Source organism: Oncorhynchus gorbuscha, linkage group LG11 (assembly GCF_021184085.1).
Source record: "Oncorhynchus gorbuscha isolate QuinsamMale2020 ecotype Even-year linkage group LG11, OgorEven_v1.0, whole genome shotgun sequence".
Classification (NCBI taxonomy): Eukaryota; Metazoa; Chordata; class Actinopteri; order Salmoniformes; family Salmonidae; genus Oncorhynchus; species Oncorhynchus gorbuscha.
Genome location: NC_060183.1, coordinates 44,797,634 through 44,808,563, shown reverse-complemented (window position 1 = coordinate 44,808,563; position 10,930 = coordinate 44,797,634).

Genomic DNA, 10,930 nt, shown 5'->3' with positions numbered 1-10,930 from the left:
ACTCAACACATGATGTACGGCATTGTTGGCAGAATAGATGGGTGCAGTTCAATGCATGATTTATATAATTCACCAATACATATCTTGGTAATCCCAAAAATATAGAGCCCCACAGTGGTGTCAAAATACCCATTAAACCTAGCGGTCAAACAGGGAAATGGTTTCAATCGTATTTCTACCATTCAGTTTTCCCATAGGGAATTTTAAAAACACTTAAAATAAGGGCTGTGTTTCGTGTAGGCTTACCCTGGTGAGACGTTGTAATAACAATGCTTCCCCTTTCATTTTTGCGTTTGTGATTTTAGAACTACTTCATAAGGTCTGTGTTTGGTGTAGGCTTACCCTGGCATGACATTTGATAGCCTGTGTAATTCTCTCTCGGACAAGGTCAGTTAAATCAATATATTCGCCACAATTTACTCTCAAAAATGTGAAATTCTAATTATCAACAGAAGATCTCAGCAAGACTACAAAATCCTGCAGGGAGCTCCTGCACGTCATCTCTAGCCGACACTGTCAACTTCCGTTCACCAGCGCAAACAGAGACCCGTGTCCTATCCATGAACTTCTTCCCCCTTTCTCTGTCTTAGCTAGCCACTGACTACGCTTTAGTTATATAGTTAGCAGAGCAGTAGATAAAAAAAAAAAATTTAAACTTAGATAATCGTTTGTACAGTATGTGGACTTTGGTGTCTATTTCAGACCTTATGTACATTTTCAAGGATGAACATAAGAGCATTTAAAGGGGAGAAGACCTCTGTAAGTCTGGCCATGTGGAGAAGTGCATCTAAACCTAGGGGCAACTTACCAATTTGGTCAGGGCCAGCATGAGGGATGGAATTTATATTGTGTCGGGGGAGTGTAGCTATTAAATTAAGTTTGAGCATCTTAGCAATATAATGTGTTCTTTACTACTATAGACATTCTACAAAGAAAGAGCCACTTAATCAATTATAAAGTCATTCACCAGATTACCCCAGAAACCAGACTTAGACGAGTGATAACTCAGTTCTAGAATGTTCTAAACATCTATTGACATTCAGAATTGACATTGTTTAAACATCCAGCCTTTATTGTAGTTTCATGACCAGAGACAAATCTTTAAAGGCAAAGTGTTTATTTACTTGGGGTGGAACATGCCTTCACACAGTCTTGATTTGTGGGATCCTTCCCACTATATGATTGATATGTCAAGTGATAAAATCCCCAAATATCAATGAAAAGTTTATGGAAAAACTGCACCTGTGCTCATTAAATATTCTTCAGCTGTAACGCCATCAATCAAAAATCAAACTTGATTTATATAGCTAATTTCTTACAACACACATATTTCAAGGTGTTCAAAGTCAAGCATAGAAAGGCACGTGGCACTTAACATCCGTCCTCTTGCTAGGTCTCCATAGGTAATAGGTGATTCTCTTTACCACATGTGAATCCCCCTGTAGAGTGCAGTGTAGCTATGCAGCTGTTTTTGCGATTCACGATATTGGCTGTACAGATGTGTAATGCGAGTGGAGGAAGACAGCTGTGCCCGACCAGGTGCAGTCAGTGGAGGACCTGTACTCGGTCGAAGACTACAACCCTCTGACCCGAGAGCCCACAGAAGAGGATCTTCAGTGGCTAAGGAACCGTCTCCGGGGCAGGTTCAGTGGAATGACATGACTCCTTGAACCTGAGCCAGAACAACCACTATCTTCCTGTCATCACCGGACATTGTTAAAAAACAAGGGCACCTTGGGGCATGCAGGGATCCTGGCCGGCATGGTCCTATCAGTCGAACATCAGGAGGCTATACTGCAGGCAACTGTTGAACAGTGCATCAACCCCAACTGGCATACCGCGAGGAGAGCGAAGTTGACAGCCAGCAATTTTAGAGCAGTGTTTAGGGCCAAGTTCATTACTCCGTCGCTGCTAAAAAAAGGATCCTCAGATCACAGTCGTTGGATGGGGGTGTTGTCTGTAAAGTGGGGCACCGATAATGAAGAGGAGGGCATCAAGGTATTCAAAATGGCTACAGGGATGGATTTGCTGGAGTCACGGCTTTGGGTTATGGGGTCCAGGATCCAGGGTGCCTCACCGGATGGTCTGTTGGGCACCACAGCAGTGGTGGAGGTCAAGTGTCCCTAAGGTGCAAGGGAACTTACCATTGACGAGGCAGTGAAGTCAAACTATTTCTATAACCAGGAGGAGGGAGGGTTTTACTGCCTCCTGGAAGACCATCCTTACTGGCACCAGGTCCAAGGGCAGCTCCAAATCATTGGAAGGGACTTTTACTTTTTCGTTATGTGGACCACCAAGGCCTCCATCCCCATCCAGCGTGACGACCTCTGGTAGACTCATATTGCTGGACTAGAGGATTTTTATCAAGGACCACATGCTCCCAAAGTTGGCACTGCAACAGTGAACCTCTGTAAATATTTTGTAACACACACACACGTATCCCAGAATAGGTTATATTATATACAAGATTTGCTCAAAGCAGCCAACTAAAGTAATGTACTTAACATAAGTTAAATCACAAAAGCTGGTCTGAGTGCATCTTCTTACAGTTTTATTCAGTGGTACAACACAATGCACATTGCATTTTATCATGGGCCCAGTGGGAATTTATATATGTAATGTTTAAATTATTTCTTACCCCCCCTTGTTGTGTGGAGCTTCGTTTTCTGGTAAATGCATGGCCATTTTTCTTTCCCAATGGAAAATTTGCAATAATGCAATGATTAAAGTAGTTAGCAGATGTTTCCTTTTAGCTCATTTTGCTGTTAGACCAGGTAATTTACAAATGTAACAGCACAGCATCATGTCACTCCTCCTCAAACTATCAATTAGCCAGGTCAATTTGTAGATGTAGCTACACAGTATGTTTGTTATCCAACTAACCAGCCAATTTAAGTGGAACGATTAACTGACAATATTTACATTTAACTAACAATTTTTAAACTTAACGTTCATCAACCAAGTTAAGCGACATCTAAGCAAAAGTCTACCTGCTATCCCGACATCTGGCATCAACTCTCGTGCCTGGAACGTCAATGTTATCAATGAAATCCAAATAAGAAGTAAGTAGAGTTGGATAGGTCACACCCTACGAAAATAATCTGGACTGATTACCTAGAGATAGTACGTCTAAGGATGGGAGAGACATCACTTCCCGCAGATCTCCTTGCTGAGGGTGGCGTTGATCATGCAATGCTTCTCGTGGGGTGAGCTTGATGTGTGAATTGGATCCAAAGCATTCAAAATGTAATGAGTAACTTTGGGTGTCAGGGAAAATGTATGGAGTAAAAAGTACATTATTTTCTTTAGGAATGTAGTGAAGTAAAAGTTGTCAATAGTAAAGTAAAGTACAGATACCCCCAAAAAACGACTTATCTAGTACTTTAAAGTACTTTAAAGCACTGTGGGTGAGTGACTGACTTTTTCCCCATCATATAATTTTTTTTGGTGGCTACACAGCCACAGATGCAGGTGTCATTTGGTTAGCTAGCAAGAAATGTTAATCACTTTGCTAGCTAGATATGCTGAACGACTGTTATCCTGTTAGCATATCTCTTGCGTTTGTAAATGTACTCTGTTACACGGAGCAGACTCAGACGAGGAGACTAGGATGAGGTAACCAAGGTATTTATTGAAAAGCAGGGGGAAGATGGGGTGCAGGCCAGGGAAAGATTGTGCGGTTTACAGGGAGACAGGTGCTGTGGCTGGGGCTGGAGCGGGGGGAGTTAGGGCTGGGTAAGCAGGTCCTGGTGAGGAATCCAAGGAAGCAGTAGAGTGGGGGGTCCAGGACAGGGTGGCGGGATTGACGAAATGTGGGACTGGAGAAAAAGACCAGAGTCAAAGCGGACAGAACTGTAGCAGAGAGGAAAACAGCATCAGGCATAGGAAAACAGGCACAACTCAAAAACAGGATCTATGCAGGAACAAACGGCTAAAACCGCAGACTGACTGAGCAGAGGTTACGATCTGGCAGCGTGGAAGTGGCAGGGCTGAGTATTTGTAGAGGTCTTGATTATGGAACAGGTTGCAGCTGGTAGGGATCTGCTCTGCCTACAGCACACCTGTCTCCGCCCACACAAACACACATACATACAGAGAAAGAGAGCACAGGGGGAGTGGAACGAGGTGGAGGTGAGAGCGGTGCTGCCAGATGGCTGTAGTTGCAGATGAAACGTGTGTAAAAATGTGCAAACCCCAGGCCACTCTGACTGCCTTGACCTTGGAGGGATCCATACATAACCAGCCCTGTGCAATAATATAACCCAGGAAAGACACAGAGGAAGCATGGAACTCACATTTTTCAGCTTTAACAAGTAGCCGGAGAATGACTTGGGAAGGGAGGCAGTCAGAGGAGGAAAACCAAGCAAAGAAGGTTCTCTCACACAGAGAGAGAGAGGGAGAACGTGGCGGGCGCAGATGGAACACTGGCTATCTACTCTGATTTCAGAGCACTCTCGCACACAGAATAACTGATTAATATGTGAACGCGCAACACCTGCTCAATATGACCAGTGTCAGTAAACATAGGAGAAAAAAATTATAGTTAGTCAAGAAAACTCTAGATAACATGTGAACAGCCTAACCAGCTCTGCTAGGTTTAGTAAAATGGTCAGAGTGAGGTGTTCTCTCATTTGTGTCAGGAAGTAGCTAGCTAGCCAACTTTAGCCAGTTAGCTTGGTGCTTGATTGGAACAAGCATGCATTGGCAGGTAAGCTGCAGGACGAGCAAGCTACTTACTATTCCCCATCGTTTATCAGTGACATTTTGATGGTCAACTATCTGAAAAAGTTTGAGAGGGTTTATCTAATGTTCCTTCATTAGATTTGAGCTCATCTTGCTCTGGCTAGCCTTAATCTTGTTGATGTGGATATAGGGAAAGATGGCCTAACTTTTTTATGTTTGTTTGATCAATACGACTAAAATTTAAGATGACTCCAATGGTATTTGCATAAATCTATTCAGGTGTATTTTCTGGCTTTTGCCAAATGCTTTCTAATGGTTTAAAGTTGCACTGTTGCAACTGCCTGTAAACACACATTTCAGTTCACAGTGACTGATGGCAGGCCCTTGTGGCAAATGGCTTGTTTGCATAAAGGCCTAGTGTAGCTCTGATTGAATATGGTGCACCGGTCTGCATACACTCTGGTCTTGGAAGACTGTTTTTATTAGGTTTTATTTACTGCAGTGTCTATTTAAGTGATAATACCAGAGAAGCCGGTGTTTTGATGATATATTGGCTCAGGTGCTGACGAAGTCGAGGGCCGGCAAACCATGCTAATATATCTTCCAAACACCGGTTGAGGGCATTATCACTTTTATACAACTGGTTACCAACATATTCAAATAATGATTTACATATTTTAATTTAAAACATTTTTTGATTAATTTAATCACACTAATTCATATTTCCGCAAGATATAGTCCGGCACAAATGTAGGGCTGCTACCCAAGGTCGTTCGTTCTATCGGTTAGGTTGGCAGAGACGAGACCCAGTTGCTAAGTCTTTCTGTTCTGTATCTATGGACGCGACCCAGTCATTCAATCGAAATGTTCTGTTGCTATACTGGCTGGCAACATTCTTATTCCTTGCTTACTAGCTAGCCAACTACGGCTAACTTAGTCACGTCAAACAGTGCAGCCAGAATAACAACCAAGAAGCTGCATTTGTTTAAGATGTTTTCTAGTGACATTTATTTGGATACATCCATAAGATTGAGCTAATGACTCACGTAGAAAAAGTGATCTCTCGTCAGGACATTGTTGTTCCGAGGAGCTAGCCAACAACACAGCTAACACAATCACTTTAACCTGGAGCTAGAAAGACTGCAAACTAGCTGAAGGTGTACCTGTTTTCTGTTGATATTGCTTTGTATATATCCGTAAAAATGATTCAGGGTTTCGACTGGCTGAGAAAAGCTGTCTGTCTCGTCCAGACTCGTTCATTACTATGCGACAGCTGGAGATCGAATTTGAATATTGAAACAGTGTTTCAAATGTCGATGAGACAGACAGCGAGGTTTATACAAATCTCCGCTGCTGAAAACTAAATGCTAGCCTAAAATAAATTAGATAATGTCTAGATACTTTTTATATCTGAGATCGGACGCTTTCCCACTCTATATTGCTGTAGAATTTTCACAAATACCTTAGTATATGTTATTCCCAAACCTTCTAAGAATTTATGAAAACGTGAACGTGACCATATCAAAGTGCTCACTTGTCAGAAAATGTAATAAAAAAGAGTCATATTCGTCCTGGGGGTGTATATGAACAAGATTTCATGTTGCCTATCTGGGAAACTATCTGGCCTGAGAGTTTCTTTACAAATACACTGTGTCCTTATCCCCGTTTGGACTTAGGTAAAAAGTTATATTCAAACCATGATCGGTGATCACCCACTGATAAATATTTATATCCTAAGAATATATAAATAAAGTAAACATTCACAAAAACCTATTGCATTGCCATACGGTTTCCACTGCCTTTTCCAACACCCTGTACTATTCAACAGTAGTGGTGGTGACGAGCACTCAAGATAGGATACTGCTCCCTCTAGTGGCACATGTTATTATCATTTCGCCACCCAGTGAAACTACCACACTCGTGGCGAAGAATTCATGATGTGCAATATGGAAAATATTTGTTTTATGAATAGCATCAAAACTGTATGGTATGCATTATTTTTCCCCAAACAACTGCTCACAGTCTTAAATACACAACTCCATAACCATAACGAAATGAGTGACCGATTTTGTGTGAATCAGCATTCTACGTAGACCTAAGGTATTCGATGTAGCAACAAATTGTTATATGGTTACAATATAACCCAGACAAATGGACTTTACAACGACAATGACCCTGGACATTTGAGCTGGGACAAAAGCCTTCTTTCCCATTAAACAAATTGAAATGATCTTGGCTGTTAGATAATGTAATTGTATGCAAGCCAAAGTATTTTTTTCACCTAAGTATCTCTCTTCTTAAGTATGTCAAGGTATGATTCTAATTAATGGGACAGAAATATGTAAAGATCAGAACATGTTGCTAAGACAAAACCCCTAAGTAAGCCAAAGGATCTGGATAAGAAGTTCCTATCGTCAGTGGTCAGATGTCAAAATACTGGTGACATTGTGTGAATAATTTATAACATGTTTCATGTCCTCTTGATAAGGTTTAACCACTGTTTGGCCATATAATTCCATTATAGTTCATGGGAGTTGACACCTATGTCATGTGCACAGCAGAAATTTATCAGTTTTAGAGGATCATAAATGTCTCATTCATTTGATACCATCAATCTTGTTCGGATCAAAGGGGAGAACGGTCAACGTTGCTGCTCAAGCCAAGCTCTGGTTCACTCAGTTAGTGTGGATTCCAAGGCCAAGAGTTTACCTGCTGTGAACCTGGATGCACATGTTCAGATGGATGAGAGGGATGCCAATAGGTTACTTTCCCACTCTCTCTGACTAATCCTATTCAAACATTTACATGCTGATGAAAAAAAAAGAAACTCTCTTCAAAGGAAGTTAATGTGTAAAGGACGTTTAATTACTCTCACACCACATGTACTATGAACGCAAGAGTGAACTGGCATTAAAAAAAGGTCCTCTGTCCAGCCAGCACTGCAAACAGGACCCAACAATAGAGTAGAATAGAACACCTGGATGTCATTGCTGAGGTAGCCTTCCTGGGGAGATAATAGGGCACTTGGCAGTGACACGTTTGACAGTGCTAGTGATATGTCCTAGAAAAAGCGATATATCTTTAACAACTTACATAGCACATTCAACAAAGTTTATGAGCATTCTGTTCCTTGGAGAAAGCATTCAATCACTCAACCCCCTCACACTGATTCTCAGTCTCATCAGTGAATGGATGGTTATGAACCAGCCCACCAGTTTCCATGGTTATGAACCAGCCCACAAACCCATCCCCCATCCCCTCGTCTCTCTTTCTCTGATTGGAGGATTAGATGAGTGGGCCCTGGATGAGAATGAGGCTCCTATTCCCATCATCCCTTGCTCCATCCAGCTGTACTGAATCTGGCCTGGGTGTGAGCACAGTGAAGATCTCAGAAGAGGACGCATGGCTACTGTATCCTCTCACCAGCCTCCACACCCCTTGTATCAGAGTGAGTCCCCTCTCCTTGTACACTGTGTTGACTGGTTCTATGCAGCCACAGATGGACCCCTGGAGAGGGGCTTTTGCAGATAAAACGGATACATTTCTAGACTGAGAATGAATAGTACATCAGACAACACCCTGACTCTGGTGTATTTAAAGAGACAGAGTAGTCATCCTCTCATATCTATAATTTATAGTATGCGTCCTATATAGTTAGACATTTATAAAACAAAGTATTGCCTTATTAATTAATTGTATAATATATTTCAATGTTCAATTGAAAAATATATTTTTCTACCAGCATGTTGTATTCCTCTCTTCATGTCTTTCACATATACAGTGCATTCGGAAAGTATTCAGACTCAGATTCAGACTTTTTACACATTTCGTTAAGTTAGAGCCTTATTCTAAAATTGATTAAATAAATACAAATCTTTATCAATCTACATAAAACACAACATCAAAATGTTTTTTTTTGCAAATGTATACAAAAAAAATTGGAAATACATTATTTACAAAAGTATTTAGACCCTTTGATATGAGACTCAAATTTGTACTCAAACATGATTAATGTTTTAATGTTTCCATGAATCATCCTTGAGATGTTTCTTGAACTTGATTGGAGAACCCCTGTGGTAAATTCAATTGATCAAATCAAATCAAATTGTATTAGTCACATGTGCTGAATACAACAGGTAGACCTTAAGTGAAATGCTTACTTACGAGCCCCTAATCAATGCAGTTAAAAATAAAATACAGATGAGGATGAGAGATAAAAGTAACAAGTAATTAAAGCGCAGCAGTAAAATAACAATAGCGAAACCATATACAGGGGGGTACCGTTACAGAGTCAATGTGCGGGGGGACACCGGTTAGTTGTGGTAGGATGTAGGTATTAAAGTGACTATGCATAGATGACAACAGCAGTGGTGTAAAGAGGGTAGGTGGGGAGCAATGTAGAGCAATGTAAATAGCCTGGGTAGCCATTTGACTAGATGTTCAGGAGTCTTATGGCTTGGGGGTAGAAGCTGTTTAGAAGCCTCTTGGACCTAGACTTGGCGCTCCTGTACCGCTTGCCGTGCGGTAGCAGAGAGAACAGTCTAGGACTAGGGTGGCTGGAGTCTTCGACAATTTTGAGGGCCTTCCTCTGACACCGCCTGGGATAGAGGTCCTGGATGGCAGCAAGCCTGGCCCCAGTGATGTACTGGTTCGTTCGCACTACCCTCTGTAGTGCCTTGCAGTCGGAGGCCGAGCAGTTGCCATACCAGGCAGTGATGGTGCAGCTGTAGAACCTTTTGAGGATCTAAGGACCAATGCCAAATCTTTTCAGTCTCCTGAGGGGGAATAGGTTTTGTTGTGCCCTTTTCACGACTGTCTTGGTATGCTTGGAACATGTTAGTTTGTTGTTGATGTGAGCACCAAGGAACTTGAAGCTCTCGACCTGCTCCACTGCAGCCCCATCGATGAGAATGGGGGCGTGCTCGGTCCTCTTTTTTCTGTAGTCTACAATCATCTCCTTTATCTTAATCACTTTGAGGGAGAGGTTGTTGTCCTGGCACCACACTGTCAGGTCTCTGACCTCCTCCCTATAGGCTGTCTTGTCGTTGTCGGTGATCAGGCCTACCAATATTGTGTCATTGGCAAATGTAATGATGGTGTTGGAGTCGTGCCTGGCCGTGCAGTCATGAATGAACAGGGAGTACAGGAGGGGACTGAGCACGCACCCCTGAGGGGCCCCCGTGTTGAGGATCAGCGTGGCGGATGTGTTGTTACCTACCCTTACTACCTGGGGGCTGCCCGTCAGAAAGTCCAGGATCCAGTTGCAGAGGGAGGTGTTTAGTCCCAGGGTCCTTAGCTTAGTGATGAGCTATGAGGGCACTATGGTGTTGAACGCTGAGCTGTAGTCAATGAATAGCATTCTCACATAGGTGTTCCTTTTGTCCAGGTGGGAAACGGCAGTGTGGAGTGCAAAAGAGATTGCATCATCTGTGGATTTTTTGGGGCGGTATGCAAATTGGAGTGGGTCTAGGGTTTCTGGGATGATGGTGTTGATGTGAGCCATGACCAGCCTTTCAAAGCACTTCATGGCTACAGACGTGAGTACTGCGGGTCAGTAGTCATTTAGGCAGGTTACCTTAGTGACCTTCAGCACAGGCACAATGCTGGTCTGCTTAAAACATGTTGGTATTACAGACTTGGAGGGGGAGAGGTTGAAAATGTCAGTGAAGACACTTGCTAGTTGGTCAGTGCATGCTCGCAGTACACATCCTGGTAATCCGTCTGGCCCTGTGGCCTTGTGAATGTTGACCTTTTTAAAGGTCTTACTCACATCGGCTGCGGAGAGCGTAATCACACAGTCTTCCGGAACAGCTCGAGCTCTCATGCATGTTTCAGTGTGATTTCCCTCATAGCAAGCATAGAAGTAGTTTAGCTCTCTGTTGTGCTTCCCTTTTGTAATCTGTAATGGTTTGCAAAACATGCCACATACGATGAGAGTCAGAGCCGGTGCAGTACGATTCGATCTTAGTCCTGTATTGATGCTTTGCCTGTTTGATGGTTCGTCAGAGGGTATTGCGAGATTTCGAATAAGCTTCCGGGTTAGAGTCCCACTCCTTGAAAGCGGCAGCTCTCACCTTTAGCTCAGGGCGGATGTTGCCTGTAATCCATGGCTGCTGGTTGGGGCGTGTATGTACTGTTACTGTGGGGATGACATCATCGACACACTTATTGATGAAGCCAATGACTGATGTGGTGTACTCCTCAATGCCATCGGAGGAATCTCGGAACATATTCCAGTCTGTGCTAG